The sequence below is a fragment of the Macrobrachium nipponense genome, chromosome 8 (assembly GCF_015104395.2).
Source record: "Macrobrachium nipponense isolate FS-2020 chromosome 8, ASM1510439v2, whole genome shotgun sequence".
Taxonomy (NCBI): Eukaryota; Metazoa; Arthropoda; class Malacostraca; order Decapoda; family Palaemonidae; genus Macrobrachium; species Macrobrachium nipponense.
In genome coordinates, this window is record NC_087203.1 from 50,400,386 (window position 1) to 50,421,956 (window position 21,571).

Genomic DNA, 21,571 nt, shown 5'->3' on the forward strand with positions numbered 1-21,571 from the left:
TGGTTCAATATTTAAAGATATTGATTGCTTAATTACAGATAAAGGAAAAATCAAAATCACATTAGGAAATATTAAGATTTATGGAATAACATTGTATTGCATAGCTGCAAGGTAAATAGGTATAACATTGATTAAGCATTATATCAAATAAGGCTCAGATCTCTCACATTTATATGTCATCACTAAGCTTTATTCATGATAATATCGGTGGGCATTCAAAATTGTGTGGCGACAGTGTATATAATTGTAGGGTGATTTTAACGGGCTGTTCAGGAGGCAATTTTGTTCAAACTAGTCATATGTCACGTGGCTTGACGTATAATCTTGTAGGTCCCTTAAGGCTGTAAAAAGGGATTTTGACGAAGGAAAAATCTATATCTGGGCAAGGGCCTGTGTCGCCCAGTGAAATGTCCCTTTAGCACACATTTCTAAGGTAAATTATTGCTAACATATCAGAGAAAAAAGCTAATATGGAAATGCCAGAATATTCTGGCTCGCTCACCTTATTTAAAGGTGCCGGTATGGTTTCTGGGGTGAGTGAAACCACTACCAGAGGTCCTTTGCCATTTAGATTCATCCTTCTTCAAAATCCCTCTACTAAAGAGGAGCCGACCTAAGGCCCACTCCTCGCTACCGTTACGGCCAGCGCCTCTTGACGTCATACCTGTAGTTAGCACCCAAGCTTGGGCCAAAAAAGGGGGGGGTACAAGAGAAATGTGGGATTTCACTGGGCGACACGGGCCCTTGCCCAGAAATAGATTTTTCCTTCGTCAAAATCCCTTTTCTGGGCTCAGCCCGTGTCGCTACGTGAAATAGTACCAGAGAAATAGCCACATAAGCTTGGAATAATGAAGTACACAAGGAATATGTAGGATAAATAAAGAATTAAGGTTAATTGCTATAATCTAAGGATAAAGTTACGAGCAGAGTAACAAGGGTAATTGAAATCTTAACAGTAAATATAATACAAAATGGTTAACCTTAAAAGTAACTAGAATGTTAACTTAAACTGTGACTAATCCTAAGAACAAAATACAAGGAAATATCACAATATATACAACATGTGGCATCCAAGGTATAAAAAGGCTACATGGTAGCAGAGCCACGGTAAGAATGTCAGCGAGGCAGGTAGAAAGGAGAGATCTAGATTAAACTACTTACTACTACTCAAGCAGTGTCAGGAGAAACTGTGTTTCCCGCTACCACTGGTGGAAATTTAAGTGCTTCTAAGGACTTAATTAAGATACAGTAGTACCTCGAGATACGAAAGGCTCTACTTACGAAAAACTCGAGATACGAAAGCCAATGCGAAAAATTTTACTGCTCTACATACGAAAAGTTTTCAAGATACGAAAGGTTGTTGCTGTAAAGTCCCGAGATTCGCCCGGACCACCGAGAACAATTTTAAAACTCCCGCGCCACCAACTGAGTAAACTCGCCACCATCCTCCCGCTCTCCCATTGGTTCCTGATGCTAGTCACCCCATAAGGTCCAGCTCTCTTATTGGTCAGCATCTACCCCTTGTGCTTTAAGTATTCTATTGGTAAAAGGATGCTGTAAATTGAAAAACTTTTTCATGCAATACATTTAATAAAAAAAAAAAACATTAGGTTAAAGATAGAATAAAGAATAGAAATGAATGGTTATTATACTGTTTGGTTGTTTCAGTAGTTGAAGAGAGATAATGAAAATTTATGGCTTACTGTGTAAAGTGATTGCTTGTCGATCGCTCGATACTCGTAAGTGCTGGATGTAAACAGATGTTTGGAAGCTTTTTTTTTTGTTTGTTTATTATAGTTAATGGTTACTTAATAATTATTTGAAATGAGTACATGCAATACATTTAATAAAGAAATTGTGAATTAGATATCATAAACTATAAAATAAATCAGACTGCCAACAAATACTTATTTTTTAGAATTCTTCTTCTGTTTTATTATTACGTTACGTATACGTATGTTTCATTATAGCTGTCAGTAACTCGGTATCTCCATTAGGTAAAGATAGAATAAAGAATAGAAATGAATGGTTATCATACTGTTTTGTAGTTTCATTAGTTGAAGAGAGATACTAATGAAAATTTATGGCTTACTGTGTGCTAGGAAAAATGATTGCTTGGCGCTCGTTCGATACTCGTAAGACGGGTAAGAGCTGAATGTAAACAATCGATTGGAAGGTTTGTTTTTTGTTTGTTTGTGTATTATAGTTAATGATTAATTAATAATTATTTGAAATGAGTACATACTGATAATTTATACATTTTATTGGCATATTCTAAGCTTTTAGCTCTTAGGTTTAGATGTCAGAATCATAGACTAGGCTACAGTAGCAACCGCTAACATAGGCTAGGCTTATTGCTAAGGGACATATGCTAAAGTCCCAATATATGTAGTAAAATTAGGGTTGAACATTACATGCAGTTGAATATTACTCAAGTATGTACAGTATTTTGCCTTTTTGGAGTCATATTTCTTCTGTCGGATCGGCGTTGTAACCCTAGAACATGTGTTTTAGGCCTGGAAATATAATTTACTGGGGTGTTTTTGGAGGGCTTGGAACGGATTAGCCATTTTACATGTAAAATGTGTTCCAAGACACGAAAAACTCATGAAACGAAGGTCGCCTTGGAACGGATTAATTTCGTATCTCGAGGTACCACTGTAATGGCGTTTAAATACTGTCGGAGATTTCCAGCCTGTGTACTTCTTCAGATCATCAAAATTCATATGTTGAAAGTAGTTAATAGAGGTAGCTACTGCCCTAATGTCATGTACACGAGGGAAGGACTCTGGGTTGGCTTGTTTAATGAAATATAATATTTGTTGTCTATTTCCTTTTAAGGAAATAGTGCTACCTTTTTCCCTCATAAATAAAGGGCCTGAAGATCTTAGGGCCGTTCTATTTAGGTATGCTCTTAGGGTAGTAACTGGACATAAGGACAGGTCCTGTGGAAGTGGGAGAAATTTCCATGGGGCCCACCTATCAAGTGGATCCTCATTTTTAGCTAGAAATTGACGATCTGGAGAAAGTAGTACTTCTCCTGAAGGGAGAAACTCTATATGACCAGAGTCTCTAGATAGAGCCGACAGTTCAGATACCCTGGCTCCTGAGGCTAGACTTATAAGGAATAATGTTTTCCTCAGGAGGGGTAAAAAGTCACATGAGTCATTATTAGTGTCTGAGGCTAATTTGAGGACATCATTCAAGAACCATGACACAGACTTGGGCCTCTCTGATGGCCTGAGTCTAGCGCAGGCCCTATGGATAGATGAAAAATAAGAGTCTGTTAGGTCTATTTTGAATCCAAACTGGAAGATTTTCTTGAGTGCAGATTTAGTAGTAGTAATAGTACTAGCTGCTAAACCTTTTTCAAACAGTGTCCTGAAAAAGGATATGGCCAGATTGGTTGTCATGGTTTGTGTTTCAGAATTCCTCAGGATTATAGCTAGTTTTTTAACTGCTTAGTCTTACTAACGTAGGGTCGATTCCAGTTTATCTGATTCTAAGAATAGGATATTCTTAGGGTCGATATTGGCATCCCTTTTTGCCGCAAACTTCATGAAATCCATAGAGTTAGGGTTTTCTGAATCCCTGAGGAAGCGTACACAGTCCTCGTTTGTACTAGTTGTGATAGTCTGGGATTGGGAATCCGTTGAGGTTGGAGTCCCAATTCCAGTAGTAGTGGGAACCAATTGCTCTTGGGCCAATTGGGGGCTATTAGAGCAATGTGTCCCTTGAACGTCCTGAGTTTGTTCAGAACCTTCTGGAGAAGATTCACAGGAGGAAAGATGTAAATCTTCTTCCACTGATTCCAATCTATAGCCATAGCGTCCGTGGCATAAGCCAGAGGGTCCAGGTTGGGAGCCACATAACAAGGGAGTTTGTGATTTGATTCTGTGGCGAAGAGATCCACCTGAAGCCCTGGGACTTGTTGGCAGACCCAGTTGAATGACTGTTTGTCCAGGGACCACTCTGACTCCAGTGGGACTGAACGAGATAGCGCATCCGCTACTACGTTCCTTACTCCCGCTAGATGGGTGGCGGGCAGGTGCCATTTGTTCTTGGCTGCCAATGAAAGTATGGCTATCATGACATGGTTCACATGGCTCGACTTGGAGCCTCCCCTGTTGATGCAGTGTACTACCACTGAACTGTCCAGCACCAGTTTGATATTAGATTTCTTGGCTGGATGAAGCTTTTTCAGGGTGAGGAACACTGCCATAGCTTCCAGTACATTGATATGAAGCTGGCGGAATGGAAGGGACCAGGTTCCCTGTACCTTCTTGTACTGTGAGTATCCTCCCCAGCCGCTTAGTGACGCATCTGTGTGTATAACAGTGCCGGCAGAGGGAACTGGAGGGGAATTGTCTTCGACAAATTCTTGACCTCCGTCCAGGGGCGGAGTCTCTTCCGTAAGATCGCCGGGACAGTGGCTAGTTTGTCTCGGGATCTGTTGTTTGCTCTTGAGCGCCAAACGCGGTTTATGTCTTTCAGTTTTGCTTTTAACAGAACGTCTGTTATTGAAGCAAATTGGAGAGAGCCTAGGATTCTTTCCTAGTTCCTCCGGGACGTCTGTTTGCACTTGAGAAATTGTCTGGTTGCCTTGGCTACTTCTCTCTTCTTCAACGACGGAATTGATAGAGTGTGAGAGTTCAAGTCCCACTGAATGCCTAACCACTGAAAGCGAGACTCCGGTGTTAGCCGGGACTTGGTCTTGTTTATCTGGAACCCCAGGTGTTCCAGAAATTTGATTACTTTGACCGTTGCTTTGTGGCATTCTTCGATGCTTGTGGCCCAAACGAGCCAATCGTCCAGATAAGCTACTAGCATTATTCCTCGATACCTGAGTTCTTGAACGACTGTCTCCGCCAGTTTTGTAAATATTCTGGGGGCTACATTGAGCCCGAAAGGCATTACTTTGAAGGAGAATGCCTGGTTCCCTAGCCTGAAGCCTAGGAACTGGCGGAAGTGCCTTGCTACTGGAACGTGATAGTATGCGTCTGTGAGATCTATAGAGGTGGTGACTGCCCCACGGGTTAGTAAGGTCTGCACCTGCGAGATGGTCAGCATTCTGAACTTGTCGCAGCAAATGAATAAGTTTAGACGGGACAAGTCTAGAATTATTCTTCGTTTGTTTGAGCCTTTCTTTGGCACGCTGAACAAGCGACCTTGAAATTTTAAATGCTTGACTCTTGACACTACTCCTTTTTGAAGGAGTTCCTGAGCGTACTCTATCAATTCCGCTGTTGGTTGTTGATGGAAGGTTTTGGATGGAGGAGGACCTTTGAGCCAGCTCCAACCTAGACCTTTGGACACAATACTTTGGGCCCATTTGCTGAACCTCCATCAGTGACGAAAGAGGAACAGTCTCCCTCCTACCTGAGGATTCTCACTGGTTTGAGGAAGGGCGTGTCCCACGTCCTCCTCGTAAACCCTTACCTCGGTTAGATGCTCTTCCGCCGCTTCTTTGGCGGAAGGCGCCTCTAGCTCTGCTACCCCTGCCAAACCTGTTGAAGGGCTGAAAGGATTGACTTTCAAAGACCGGGTTGAAAGCCGGGGAGACAGCATAGGAGGTCGAAGCCTGTGCCTGCTGAGGTTGCGTCCGCAACACAAACTGTTGTTGTGGCTGCGCCTTGGAAGTGGATGGTTGTGGTACTTGTGATACTGGAACCGCCTGCACTACTGTTTGTTGCTGGGAAGCCTGGAAAGGCTGGAATTTCCTAGGCTTCTTCTTGGATTTCTGATTTGATGCGGCCGATTCCGACTTCCGTATGTTGATCAAACCCCAGCGAACCTAAGGCTCTGGTTAAACCTAGTTGCCTCGCAGTGAACTTCGTTCACTACTGAGGCTGGGAAGAGATCAGCGCCCCAAATGGATGAGGCTAAGAGCTTATTAGGCTCATGTCAGATAGTGGCCTCTGCCAGGACATGTTTCCTGCAATTCCGCCTAGCTATGACGAAATCATATGTCACATTGCATTGAGTACAATTGTGACTTCGCTATGATTTTGAATAGCGGCTCTTCTCCGTAGATCAGAGCCGATACCTCCGTCATAACTGTGTATTGAGGGATTTGCACAGTCTCATCCTGGCGTTGAATTCAGCCTGGATGAGGCTGTCTGAAAGTCTGGGTAATCCCTCGCTGAACTGAGAGATAGCGCAGTCTGATTTAAGCATTCCCACCGAGAAGGTGGCTGAAAGATCTAACCAGAGATCGTCTGTTCCAGGGAGCAGGAGGGATGTTGGTTCCGTCTCCCGGAGTTGTGGCATTGGCTCATCCTTCATCGTGGCCTGTAAGGTGAGCTCCGCTACCTTCGTGTGAACGGGATGGGGGTGGGGTCTCCGCGTCCACAGTGAAGATCATGAATGCACTCTTAAAGGCTTGAACCCTGGTGTTGACGCATTGCCACTCCTCCAGGTTCCGTAGCCATTCACACTGTGCTTTATCCCGAGAAAGGATTACAGTCTCCTTCGGGATCTTGTCTTCCCTCCTCATCGCCGCTTCTGTAAGGTGGGCATAGCCAATGAAAGGGGGCTGTAAACCTTCCGGATGAAACTCGAAGTCCTCAAGCCTTCGAGTTCCACAGCCCTCCAACGTCAGCATGCTGTCTACAAAGGGAGCGTGGGAAGCAATCCTCCAGGGGTTGTTTGCTGTAAAGGTAGGGAGGGTATGTGAGTCTGGCATGGTTTGAGCCACCATGCCGGACTGTGGAATACCTGTCGCAGGATTCTCTCGGAGACCTGCAATGAGGTTCTCCTGAGTGACTAGCCTCTCCGAGATAGCACGGATAGACTGGCCTGACTCCTCTAAAGAAGACGAGATCTGAGTGAACATCTGGAACTTATTCTGCACTAAGTTCCCGACCAAACTGCCCATCTGCTGCGTAATATTGGAAGAGATATTTGCAGAGAAGGTGTCTGGGTCGAAAGGTGAAGGTTCTACCTTTTCTTTTAGAGTCCTGGCCTGGTTCCCTTAGAAGTCGAAGGCTCAGGGTCGGAGAAGAGCTGAGCCTTGTCCCTAGAAGACTTGGACTTGGAACCCTTAGAGTAAGAAGTCATTTTAGCCTTGTCCGCTCCGGGATGGTGAGCTGAACACTTATGGGCAAGGCTAGAACCTGACTTCTTCGACAATGTCTTTTGAAGCGATTTAAAGTCACGCTTACCTTTGACTTTAGGTATCGCCAGGGCGGACTTCGGTCTGACCGACTGAACCTCCCCGGTGAATCCCTGGAAGGAAGTAGATGAAGTAGGGGAAGAAGCTCTAGATGGGCTCAAGGGGAGACCTTGAGCCCCTACTAAACCTGCCTCACTTACATCCTTACCTGTGCCGTCTGTCGTCATGGGGCGAGGATTATGTCCAGTGCTGCTACTTCCTGCAGGACCTCTTGAGTCAACGGTTCCTCTGAAGCTAGCGCAACTTGCTCCTGGATGGTGGTAATCAAAGGAGCCGCCGCCTCCTGGTCCACGTAGGAGGCGCTCTTCCCGCTGGGGAAGATGAGGGTGGCCATCTTCGACAGAATGTAGGGTTGGCCCTTGGTCACATTCCGTCCAAACCCACCAACCCAGGCCTTCAGGGTGGACAGAGCAGAATCCCGAATCGCTTGGACTTCCTGAAAGAGAGGGTTAATATTAATACTTAAGGTTACTTAAGATTAATTTACAAATATACGATGATTGATATATCATGAATCATATTGGTCATTGGAGTCATTATGTCAAGGTTTAGTATCCAGAACATTACTTACCCCGGAGGAGACCTGATCCACGAACTCATAGCAGATCGTGCAGCTCTCATGGTGCCAAACCAACGGCTCGTTGTACCGGATCGCACAGGTAGCGTGGGTCCGGCAAACCTCGTGCCCACAGGGGTCTTGCAGCACGGCATTACAGCCCGACTCTATACAATGGGGGTGACCTGTAAGTGAAATGATACATGAGTATCAACACTAACATCTTGGACTAAGTCCGTGATGTGATATATCATAACACCGAAATGCTCCGAGTTAAAAGATAATAAGGATTAGTCTCTACCTGCTCTTCTGCCGTGTAATGTGGTGAGTCGTCCAACAGGGTCGGTAAAACAGCTTGAATCAGTGTGTTTCCGGCGTTGCCGGAGGACGAAAGATCACTGAAACAGGAGTAGCACCTAACCTTTACGCCGGAGCGAGGGTACTGGAGCGGCGGGCGAGGAGCAGGAGGGGACTAATAATAAGTGGTGGGGTTGACAACCCCGCTGTCAAAACTCAAAATTAGAATAAGTAGGTGGTGAAACCCGGGCAGGTAGCGGGGTCCCCGCCAACTTAAACTACGATAATGGATGTTAAGAATAAACGTAAACATGCATGAAAACTTATACTTGAAATGATGCCGAAGCCCGCTTGGAGTCACTGGTCCTTGGGCCCTGACCCGCCGGAGCGGGAGGGTGGTGACTCGGGGTAGGGGAGCGCGGCCTGAGAGCCGAGGAGAGGCCGAGCATAGAGGGGGAAGAGAGCATGGGGGACCGACGCTGGGTGGCTCATAGCGGTTGCCTGGAACCCTCTCGGCCGTGGGATGAACCACGCGGTGAGAAAGGCCATGCGATCCGAGGTGGCCTAGGCCAGCCAGAACTGTCTCGATAAGCATGAATACAAAGTAACATCCTAACAAAACATGGGGGAGAAGGAAGAAATATGATGGAGACGAGAGAGAGGTGTCCTGGAGAAGCTGGATCGGACCAACCGAGAAGGAAGGGCGAACCTAGCGACTCTTAGCAGCTAGCCTATGCTGATACGTAGAAACGTAGGGCGGTGACCAGGGTGGCTCAGGACATAAGAGAAAGGACCAGAGTCCTTTTAAGGAGCCTATCATAGAAACCTGACAACTAAAAGAACATGCATGCATGAACTCTGAGCTGAAGGAAACGACGTAGGCTACGAGCCTAGAGTGAACTCGTAAACAACCCCCGTGTTGAGATAAATTAAGTAAATGACACGTCAATAATGCATCATCAAAAGAATAATAATGTACTGCTAAGTTATTCGAGCACAAACGGTATAGAGGACGGAATGTAGCACGAAACAATGGAACACGTGGGAGCGAGCCGCACATGGCAGCTCGGGAACAATGCCGCCTGGGACGCCGTCTATAAACAACCTAAATAAAACGGTTAAACGGGTCCATGGCAGTCGTACATGTTATAAAACATTAATAGCAGTACTTTACTTGGATGCTGAAGAATCTTGACGTTGCATGTTGAAGATGAAGTAATTCCAGAACAAACACAACACAGAGCAGAAAAAAAACGTGCGGTGTGGATCGTGCTAACAAAAGGAATGACGTCAGGGGCGCTAGCCGTAACGGTAGCGAGGAGTGGGCCTTAGGTCGGCTCCTCTTTAGTAGAGGGATTTTGAAGAAGGATGAATCTAAATGGCAAAGGACCTCTGGTAGTGGTTTCACTCGCCCCGAAACCATACCGACACCTTTAAATAAGGTGAGCGAGCCAGAATATTCTGGCATTTCCATATTAGCTTTTTTCTCTGGTATGTTAGCAATAATTTACCTTAGAAATGTGTGCTAAAGGGACATTTCACGTAGCGACACGGGCTGAGCCCAGAAATGGTAAATGTTATAACAAATTTACCACGCAATTTTAAGAGTTGATCAATATCTTTTTGTTTTATTCATGAATTAGGTAATCATAAGTATGCATATTTATATAGATTATAGTCATATGCCATAACTCGTTAAGAGCCGAGATAGCCATGATACAGGATTTATCATTATTATGTGGAATTATCCATATCATCTGAATTTGGTGTATAACAAACCTCCAGCAAGCTTGCCATGACCACACTGAAAATAATAGTAACAGACAATATTTTTGGTACTCTGTGAGCTCCAGCTGCCTAGAATTAGTCAATGACCTCGGAAAACTTCATCAAAACCCTTGTGTGGGTGGAAGTTGGCGATGTATGGTTTAAGACAGAATACTATTTTTAGTTTGCTTGTTAATTTAGAGCTAGTATAAAATAACCTTCTCTTATATTTTTGTAGCTCATTTCTTTGTAATGTATCCACATTAGCATGAGGTCATTATATATAGCGATTTACGTACATAAAGAAAATGCAAATGAAGAAATAGGGCATATAAATTGTTCCAGCCAATCACGACTGGTGTTACAATATGAAGACGCATTCACGTGGGAACACAAAGACCTGCAGTGTTACCATAACATTCTTATACAATAGGAACTAATGGGTTAAGGTAGTAGCTGTATTCAAATTCCTGGAGGGAACTGTACATAACAATAAGAAATTGAACAAGTCTTACTGGAATGAGTGTTGGGGACGGGGCTGCTGAAAGAAAGGGTAGAGAGGTGAGGGTACGGTGGTGGGCTATTGAGTGGGGGATGAGGGTCTGCTTCCCACTGACTTCCAGCTGGGCTTGGAATATTTTTCTCTCACTACTTTTGCTTGTTTCTGTCACATAGACTCTTTTCACCCAAATCACTTCTTTTTGATAGCGTAGTTGCTGTCTTGTCCTCAAAGGAGTTACCCAAAGGAGTTACCCTCCATGGTGTGAGCCAGCGCCTCATGGTGACTAGAATAATATCAAAGAAATATCTTTTAGCCTGGTCTTGTAGCCAGGTATTGTGTTAATCGTAAACACTATGACACGTGATACAGTATAATGGAGTCAAAGACATGAAGGCATTTTGTCTTGTCTTCAGCGAAGCTGTGCCCAGTTTTGGAGTTCAAGACTGCAGAAGTGACTATTGCGCATGCGCGCTAACCATCCTGTTTTGCGATCAGGCCGGTTAAAAGACCAAGAACCATTACCTCTCAACGTAGTCAATGTAGACTAAGGTGTCTCCAGCCAGTGCTCTTCATTAGAGATGTTTCAATCTCTTATTTTTTCTCCGATGATCATGGAATCACCCAAATTTGAAAGTTAAGTGCTTATTTTTAAGCATAAGTGAAAAATATTTTAGTTTAAAACTGTATAACAAAGGTTTGTTTTGAATATAGAAGCTGGTATTTGTTCGGCTGTCCTTTTGTTTAAGAGATCACGTGGTCAGTTTGATATTTTTTATTATTCTTTATTGACAAAACATTACACATGTAATACCATATTTACATTCAGTTTGCACAAAACAGTGGTTTTTAATCTTTAACAATAACTCATTTCACCAATACATTATAAAATATTTTGTCCATAAAAATGAAATTATTCTCATTCATAATATCTAGCTACTAATCAAACATCACAAGCCCCTCAAACACCAACACCAAAATAAAGAATAACCCTTATTTTATTTATCTTTTTTTTCGTACGTTTACAGTCATTTATTCAGCATAAACTTCAACACTTCAAATATATACTGACACAGGTTAATTATAAAGGGATTTTGACGAAGGAAAAATCTATTTCTGGGCGAGGGTTCGTGTCGCCCAGTGAAATAATCCCTTAGTTCATTATTTCTAAGGTAAATGAGCTAACACATACCAGAGAAAAAACAAATTCAGGAAGATGTCAGTATAACTGACTCGCACACCCTAAATAAAAAGAAGGTGTCGGTATGGTATCTGGGGCGAGTGAGACCACTACCACGAACCTCTTGCCATTTTAAAATTCATCACCAAAAATCCCCCTCCTGAGAGAGCCGATCCATAGGCAGAGACGGCAACTACTACTACTACGCCCCGAACCACGCCAACTGCCGCGCCTCTGGTGGTCATCCTTGTCGTTAGATACCAATCTTGGGCTGCAGGGCGGGACACAGGCGGTGATTTCACTGGGCGACACGAACCCTCGCCCAGAAATAGATTTTTCCTTCGTCAAAATCCCTTTTCTGGGCTCAGTTCGTGTCGCTGCGTGAAATAGTACCAGAGAAATAGCACAAGATTGTAAAATAAAGAAAAAGGGTCTCAATGAAACTAAAAATAAAAATAAACAATTATAATCTTGAGAACTTATAAGTTTTCCATATAAAAACGTTAACTTAACAAAATTATATTATTGGGCTTAAAGAGTTTAACTTAAAAATTAAACTTATACTAATAAGTTGATATACCTTATCTAGGATAGTGAGATAACATGTTACATGGGGAATTACTCACTATATTAAAACTTAATTTCTAAAGTTATAATAAACAATGTAGGTGTGCGACCCTAGCATAAAATAAGGGAGCAACACCAAAAGACACTTCATAATATACAATATGTTGTGGGTGCCCTAGCAAAAAAATAAGGGACACACCACCATAGTCATAATCATAAGCAGCTAAGGCTAAAGGACTATATAGAGCATAACGGTAGGTTAAGTGAAATATTAGATGAGGTAGGTAGAAAGCAGATCTGGATCTTAAACTACGACTACTGTGCAGAGTCAGGGGAAACTATGTTTCCCGCTGCCACTGCTGGAAATTTTAAAGATTCCAAGAACTTTAGATTGTGACGCTTGAAAACTGTCGGCGATATCCAGCCAGTATATTCTTTAAGTCATCAAAGTTCATATGCTGGAAATAGTTAATAGAGGTGGCTACTGCCCTGATATCATGAGCTTTTGGGAATGATTCAGGATTTGCTTGTTTAATGAAGTAAAGGATCTGCTGCCTGATACCTTTTACTGATAAAGTGCCACCTTTTGTCCCTCATAAGAGAGGACCTGAGGACCTAGAGGGTGTCCTAGACAGAAAAGGCTCGTAAGGTCATAACTGGACAAAGAGAAGGGTCTTGGGGGCGAGAGGTGCTTTCCAAGGGGCCCATCTCGCTAAAGGGATCTGGTTTTTTTGCTAGAAAACTACGATCCGGGGAAAGCAAAACTTCTGAGGAGAAACTTCTACATGCCCCGCATCTCTGGACAGAGCCGACAGTTCTGAAATTTCTGGCCCCTGAGCCAAGCCTTAGCAATAATAGAGTCGAAACCAGTGTCAGTGTCTGAACACAGTTTGAGGACATCATCAAAAACATGACGAAGTAGGCCTGTTCAGAAGGTCTAAGTTAGCACACGCGCTTGGGAATAGACATAAAGAAGAGTGTAAGTCTATTGAAAACCCAACTGAAAGATTTTCTTTAAAGCTGATTATAGTGGTAATAGTGCTTAGCTGCTAATCCTTTTCAAAAATGACCTAAAAAAGGGATATAGCTGAATTCAACTGACATGGTTGTGGGTGTTTGTCTCCTTCAGGAAAATATGCTAACTTCTTAACAGACGCATTGTACTGTCTCAATTTGATTCCCTCTATCTGATTCTAAGAAGGAGGATATTCTGGAGCAATATCTGCATCTTTTTTAGCGCAAAACTTCATGAAGGCCATAAAGTTAGGGTTTGAGAATTACTGAGGAAGCGACACAGTCCTTCATTTGTACTGACTGAGATAGTCTGGAATTGGGGAATCCGTCGAGGTACGAAGACCCAATTCCAGAAGCAGAGGGTACCAGTTGCTTTTGGCCAGTTTGGGGTACATAGAGCTACTTGTCCTTGAAAGTCCTGAGTTTGTTCAGAACTTTCAAATAGAAAGATTCCACTGGAGGGAAGATGTATCTTCCTCTACTGATTCAAGTTTATGGCCAAGGCGTTCTGTGCATAAGCCAGAGGGTCCAGGTTGGGGGCACATAGCAAGGAGCTTTGGGTTCGCTTTGTGAGGCGAAAAGATCTACTTGGAGACCTGGACACTCCGGCGTTCCACTGTAACGACTGTTGTCCAGGGACCACTCTGATTCTAGAGGAACTGAACGAGACAGGGCGGTCCTGCTATCACGTTCCTTACTCCCGCCAAGTGAGTGGAGGATAGGGAGAACTGAAAATGGCTATCATGACAGGTTCACAATTGTTTTGATTTGATCCTCTCTGTTGATGCAGTGTACTACTTACTGCGGTTGTCCAATACCAATTTATATGAGGAATTCTTGTGGAAGGAGCTCTTCAGAGTGAGAAAACTGCCATGCCTCCAATACGTTTATGTGGAGCTGGCGGAAACTGAGGTGAACCAGTTCCTTGCATTTTTTTAACTGAGGAGTATTCCTCCCCAACGCTTGCGAGGCGTCTTAGGATGTTAACGCCGGAGGAGGATTTGAAGCGGAAACTGACTTGGACAGTTTCTTTGTCTACTTTTTTTAGACATGGACGTAAATGATGCGAAGATTTGCGGGATTATTACTGACCAATTGTCCCGAGATTTGACATTTGCCTCTGAGAGCCAAACCTGATTTATGTCTTTAGTCTAGCTTTCAGTAGGACGTCTTACTGAAGCAAACTGGAGAGACACCTAGGATCCTTTCCTTGGTTCTCCTGATGCCTGTTTGTTCTTGGAATTGCCTTACTGACTTGCTCTTTCTTTCCTTTTGACTACCTGAATTGACAGGATTGTGGGAGGATAAGTCATCAAATGGATCGATGGCCGAGCCCCTGAAAAGAGATCTCCGGAGTGAGCGGATTTCGGTTTGTTATCTGGAATCCCAGATGTTCCAAAAATTGACTTACTTTGTTTGTGGCCTTTTGAGGCATTCCTCGACGGTTGTTGCCCAAATCAGCAACGTCGAGGTTACGCTACATACCCATTATCCCTTGTGATCTCAAGGTGTTGAACTATACTTCCGCTATTTTCTGAATACCCTGGGGGCTTTCGTTCAGGCCCGAAGGGGCCATCACCTTGAAGAGAATGCCTAGGTCTCAGCTTGAAGCATAGGTATGGGCGAAAGTTGTCTCGCGAGTGGGGATATGATAGTATGCGTTGTAAGATCGATAGAGGGTGGTGACGGCCCCACAGGGAAGTAAGGTCTCCGCCCACCTGCGAGTGGTCAGCATTTGAACTTGTCGCAGCGAATGATAAGTTTTAGCTGGGGACAAGTCTAGGATTATTCTCTTTTAATGAGCCTTCTTTGGCACGCTGAATAAGCGCCATTGAAAACTTTAAAAATGCCTGACTCGTCGACACAACTCCTTCTGAAGGAGCTCCTCTGCGCCGTAATCGTCCAATTCCTTTGATGGTCGCTTGAAGGAATGACTTGGGTGGGAGGGGGGAATCTTGATCCAACTCCAGCTACCACTTTGGACACAATGTTCTGTGCCCAATTTGCTGAACCCCCACCTGTGGCGGAAGAGTACAGCCTCCCTCCTACCGGGGAGATCTCATGCTCTGTGCGGGATTGAGCTCCGCGTCCTCACGGAAGTGCTTACTCTGTTGGAAACTCTTCCTGGCTCGTTGCCGAAAAGGTACCTATGCTCTGCTTACCCTAGCAAACCTGTTAAAGGTTTGGAAAGCCTTGGCCTTCAAACACCGGGATTGAATGCCGGGGGAAAACAAGCATAAGAGGTCGAGGGCTGAGGTTGTGGGGACAGCAGGAGAATCGGTTGACTCTGGAACATTTGGTGTTGCCGATTGACCTGGCTGGGCAACCGGAACAGCCTGTACAAGTGTTGCTGCTGCTGCTGCTTCTGATACGGCTGGAACCTCTTCGTCTTTTTTAGTTTTTTACTAGAGGAAAGAAGGGTCTCGGTCTTCCTCTTGCAGAGCGACCCCAACGAGCTCTTAGGCTCTGGTTAAGCCTCGTCGGCTCGTGTTGACCTCGGTAAACTGCCGACTCCGGGAAGAGGTCTGCTCCCCAGATGTTGGAGGATAGCAACTTGTTTGGCTCATGCCGAATTGTCGATTCTGGAGGACGTGCTTAAGGCAGTTCTTCCTTGCTACGATGAAATAATACAAGTCGATTGGACGTTTGATCTGAGACTGGCCAAGAGCTTAAAAAGAGGCTCCAAGCCATAGTCAAAAGCAGCCACTTCGGTCATCACCAGGGTGTTTGTTAAGGGTCCTGCTTAGCCTGGTCCTTGCGTCAATTCTGCCTGGATGAGCTGTCTGGCAAATCTGGGCAACTTCTCGCTGAACCTGTCCATGGCAGAGTTCCGTTTAAGTGTACCCAACCGTAAAAGTAGACGGCAGGTTCTCCCACAGATCCACAAACGCCGGGAAGAGGGAGACGGTATGATCTGGATTCTTAAGTTGTGGGAGGGGTTCATCGTCATGCCCGCCTGCATAGTAACTTCAGCTAAACTTTGTCGTAAAGGGGAGTGGGCCTCCTCCTATGTGGCAAAATAGTGAAACGGGCTCTTGTTGTTTGGAGTCTGGTTGTTCATACAGTCCAGTCCTCCAAGCAATTACCATTCCCTTTGAGCCTGGTTCTCGATATAGAGAACAGTCTCCTTTAGGAGTTTATTCCTCCGATTTAAGGCCGTCTCTGTCAGCCTCGCATATCCCATGAAAGGAGGCTTACCAGCTGGGTGGAAGTCAAAGTCTCATCCTTCTAGTTCCACATTCCGGGATTGAGATCCTGCCGTCCTTGAAGGGAGCATAAGAATAAAAACAAACCTGCTACCCTCCAAGGCTTACTCATCGAGGAAGGAAGGGAGGGTGTCATAAGCCGGAAGCTGGACCGGGGGGGGGGGAGGTCGGCCTGAGGGCCTGATTCAGGCCTGCCAGGCGCTTCTCCGTGGTCGGACATGCCCTATTAGGATTGGATGACTGAGCCGACTGATTGAGAGAAGGAGATTTTTGCGAGCAAACCCTGCTCGAATCCTGTAGCCGAGGATCCGAGACAGATCACCCCACTGGCTGCATAACGCCTGCCGAAAAAAGCGCAGGTTCAAAGGTACCAGTACACCGCGATCCCGGCAGGCCTTCACGGAGGGGTTACGGTAGCAGCGGGGAAGGTACAGGCTAGGCAGGAGCGTGTTGGACCTCTCCTTGGAGGACTTGCCTCGTGACCCTTTATAGTGTGAAGACGAAGAAGCCTTCACTTTCTTCTGCTCCAGGGTGGGAAGCCGGAGCCTTACGAGACGAGGAAGAAAAGACGACGTCTTTTTCGGACGACGAATTCTGCAGGGTCTTCTGCACTCTGTGTCCCTCACCTTTAGGGGGCACAGATGCCGCAGGCGTACTAGTAGGATCATCCCGATCCCGTGTAAAGCCTTGAAGAGGAACGACGGAAGGAACGGGGAAGAGAAGATCCAGAGTCACCAAGGGGAAGCCCTTGGGGCCCAACAACCTACCTCAACAACAAATCCTCCGCAAACTAACATCATAGGCTCTAAATTAGGTAAAGTGTGGCTACGTCCGCCCACTAGTCTTGGTTTCCTAGGTCCAGTAAAGGCTTCTCAACCTGCTCTGTTGGATGGAGGCAATCGTCGGGAGTGGCCCCCCGCGGCGGGATCCACATAAGCCCGTCGACTTCCGCCCGAGGAAGATCTGAGACAGCCATTTTTTATCGAGAATGTAGGGCTGGTCCCTGGCGGCGTTCTTTCCCGAAGCCTCACAACCAGGCTTCAGGGTTATCCGACGCGACTTCCTTGACTGCGGCAGCCTGGAAGAGGGTCATTGTAGTCCAACAACGAAGCCCCGGAGGAACGGATCATTAAAAAAGTGGAATATACAATATGTAGCTAAAGGTAAGGATATGCTAGCATTATATATGACAAAAAGGGGACGCATATACCGATTATATACTTACTCCGTCCAAAATGGCTCACAAAAAGGTCATAGCAGATGTGAAAGCCCTCATAATTGCATACCGTTCAGGTCGTCGTGCAGGCAGCACCCACGGCGCATGAGTCCTGCAGACCTCATGCCCGCAGGGGTCTTGAAGGTGGCGGTGCAACAGACCCTCTGACAGTTAGTAGCCTGTAAGTGGGAAAGATACATAAGTAATCAACGTATACACTACAGGGCTACTATGATACCTCGTTGCATGCCGAGTAGTATAAGATATTGGACATAGGTCCGCCCCTGAACTCCGTGGGGGACGTAAATAACTGGTTGGGAACTACGGTGTACACCAGAGAGAGGAGTACGATCCAACCAGATGTTTTATAACCCATATAGAGTTTCGAGAGTAGTATACCCTTGCCGTGAGAAACGGAGGAGGATGTCCCAAAACTTAAACTAGTAGGTTACATAGGAGGAGCGTGTAGCTCCGCCGTACAAATTTTTTTTTTACACTATCCCCCCCTCTCTGACTGCTAGAGGAGGCCCAGATAGCAAGCAAAGCGCTCCGCCGGGTAGGTAGTGGAAGGGGGGTACAAAAGACAGGGAAAGTCTATTAGGCCAACTGAAATCGCGTCCACTCCGGTAGCTGGGCGGAGCCAGCCTCCCCAACAACCGAAGGTACACCCGGATAGTGAGCAGGTGCTCCGTCCGAACAAACCTGGAAGATTGAAAAGTAAGTTGTATTAAAGCAGATTCTAAAAAGATTTTTGAAAGACATCTCTTGACTTGCATTATGAACTAAATCAAATCCCAATTTATTCGGTGGTTGTTTTCACTTGAATGAAAATGCATTAGATTTTTTGCCCAGTTTTTACAGAATATTTATGCTGGCTTAGCCTTACTTTAAGCCTTTGCTGGAATGTCTGAGATAAAACGAGGGCCAATCATACATGGAATTTTATATATATGTTGTTGCTTTTCTCTGGGCCTTTTTTATTAACCTTCTTTTAGTGTGTATTATTAGGAAAAACCAGGTTTTGACATTAAAAGCTTTTAACAATTGTTTAATGGTTTCAAATCAGTTAAAATAAGGCAAACTGAGAATGTTCTTAGAATTTTTATTTTTGTTGTTGTTTTACACTTTAAAACTTTTTGTGGGGTTTATTATAACAAAATGTCTAATATATGTGAAGGATAGCATAAATCTTTCCTTTTTTCTTATGTATTCAATTTCTTGATCCAAATATTGTGGAATGACAATTCGCAATGCTCGTAAAAAATAGATGGAAAAAATTGATATTTTATATTAAACCCTTAAACGCGAAGGACGTATTAAAACGTCGAGTCAAAATGTTCTTCCCATATGCCGAATGGAAGTACCATACGTCGACTTTACAAAAGTATTTTCAAAAATTCGCGAAAAGTACTTATAGGCCTACCAGCGAAAACTTTTGAACACGCGCCTGGGGGATGCTGGGAGTTCAACGGATCAGGCGTTGTTTTGTTTACAATTGTTACGCACAAACGCGAATTTCTTTCTTATCGACAAAAAGTATCGTGACACATCTCAAACAAATTATTTCGGTCACTTTGACAATAATTTTGCAGTTTTTAAATTATCCGTACATGAAGTATTACGTATATATGAAAAATGTGACAATTTCATTTAGAATACAACAAAAAATACTCATGATTGTAGCTTTTATCGTTTCGAAATATGTCCATATAAATACAGGCGGACCGCGGTTAGCGGCAGGGGATTCCTTTCCTGGCCCACCGAACGCCAAGCGATTTTGGACGCTGAGCGATTTAAAAGCATATGGCCGCCCGCCACACTTCTTTGGAAAACTCTAGACCAGTCAAAGGCGCCGTAATCCCACAAGCGCAAAAAGGATGTTTGAAGTAGGGAAAAATCTATTTCTGGGTGATTGGCTCGTGTCGCCCTATGAAAGGATCCTTAAATATCAATTCTTTCTTAGGTAAAAATTTAATCTAAAAGTACCAGAGTGAAAGAAAACCCAATTAAGAAAATGTCAAGTAAAACTGACTCGACACTCTTTAATGAAGTTAGTGTCGGTATGAGAATAGGGGCGAGTGGGAAACACTACCACGAGACATTCACAATTAGGACCTTCCAATCAAAAATCCCCACTAGAGAGAGTCTGATACCAACGGGCGATGTGGCGTAGTTACTATACTAGGGGGAGCCTGGACAGCAGCGCCCCTAGCGGTCATCCTTTAAAGCTATGAACATCTTGTCCGGACAGGGGGGGGGCAATCACAACGGGTGGGTTTCATAGGGCGACACGAGCCAATCACCAGAAATAGATTTTTCTACGTCAAAATCCCTTTTCGGGCCCTCAGCTGTATGTCGGCCTATGACAAGAGTTACCAGGAAACAGACAAGATGGAAAAAGGCACAAATGAAAACAGTTGTAAAAATGAGGGATATAATATAAGTAAATCAGTTTATACAGCATATAAAACTAAGTACTTAAGGTAACCTTATTTTTAAACAATGAACATAAAATAAAGTAGTATGTAAAGTATTAAAATGAAAGTAAACATAGAAAATACAATAATTCAGTGTAATTTAACAAAATAGATTCCACTTAGATAACTTATTTACAAAAATACAAACACATTGTGTCCTACCTAGCATAAAAATAAGGGTAGGTACACTGAAGTACATTATCAGTACATAGTGTGGATGTCCCTAGCAAAAAAATAAGGACAATCCACTAATATGATCTCAGCGGCCTAAGGCTAAATATCCGAGTAGATGGCGATAGCGGTGAGGCATTTGATGAGGGTAGGTAGAGAGGAACCGGGATCTATACTACGACTACTATACAGTATCAGGTGGAAAACAATGTTTCCGCTGCTTACTGCCAGAAAATTTTAAAGATTCCAAGGACTTTAGATAGTGAGTTTAAAGGACTGTCGGAGATATCCATCAAGTATACTTTTTAAAGATCTCAAAGTTCATATGTGAAAATAATAATTGAGGTGGCTACTCCCCTGATGTCATGTGCTTTTGGAATGAATTCAGGATTGGCTGTTTAATGAAGTAAAGGATTTGTTGTCTAATACCTTTTACTGATAAAGTACCACCTTTTTCTTCATGAAGAGAGAACCTGAGATCTTGAGGAGATGTAAGAGATAGAAAGGCTCTTGAAATGTGATTAGGCAGAGAGAAGGGTCTTGCCGGAACAGGAGTGGGATGACTTCCAGGAGCCCACCTTGCAAGGAGGGGATCCTCAGTTTTAGCCAAAAAACTCGATCGGAGCAAGCAGAACTTCTCCTGAGGGGAGGAATTACACATGACCGCTTACTCTGGATAGAGCCGCCAGTTCTGAAATTAGCTCCAGAAGCTAGGCTTTAATAAGAATAATGTCTTTCTAAGAAAGCATTAGGATATGTACAAGACGAGAGTGTCAGTATCTGGATGCAGTTTGAGGACATCATAAGAACCATGAGACTGAAGTAGGCCTTTGAGAAGGTCTAAGTCTAGCACAGGCTTTAGGGATAGAGTTAATAAAATAAGATTCAGTCAGAATCGATCGGAAACCTAACTGAAAGATCTTCTTCAAAGCCCGAATTTATGGAAGTAGAATAGTGACTAGTGCTAAACCTTTTCAAACAAGGATCTGGAAAAAGGAATAGCTAAATTAAAACTGTCAGGTTGTAGTGTTTGATTCTTTCAGAAGGAATGCTAATTTTTAACAGTCTGAGTCATAGTGTATAATAGTTGACTCTCTTATCTGATTCTAGAAGAGGATGTTTTGTGGATCAATGTTAGCATCTTTATAGCCGCAAAACTTCATGAAGTCAATAAAGTTAGGGTTCTGAAGAATTCCTGAAGGAAGCGAACACAGAATCCTCATTGTACTGATTGTGACAGCTTGGGATTGGGAATCCGTTGAGGTCGGAGGACCCAATTCAGAAGCAGAGGAACCAGTTGGCTCTTGGGCCAGTCTGGAGCAAATCAGGGCTACTCGTCCCTGAAAGTCCCAGCTGTCAAAGACTTTCAGAGAAGATTCACTGGAGGACAAACATAAATTTTTCCTCACTGATTGCAATCTAACAACAGGGCGGCCGTGGCATAAGG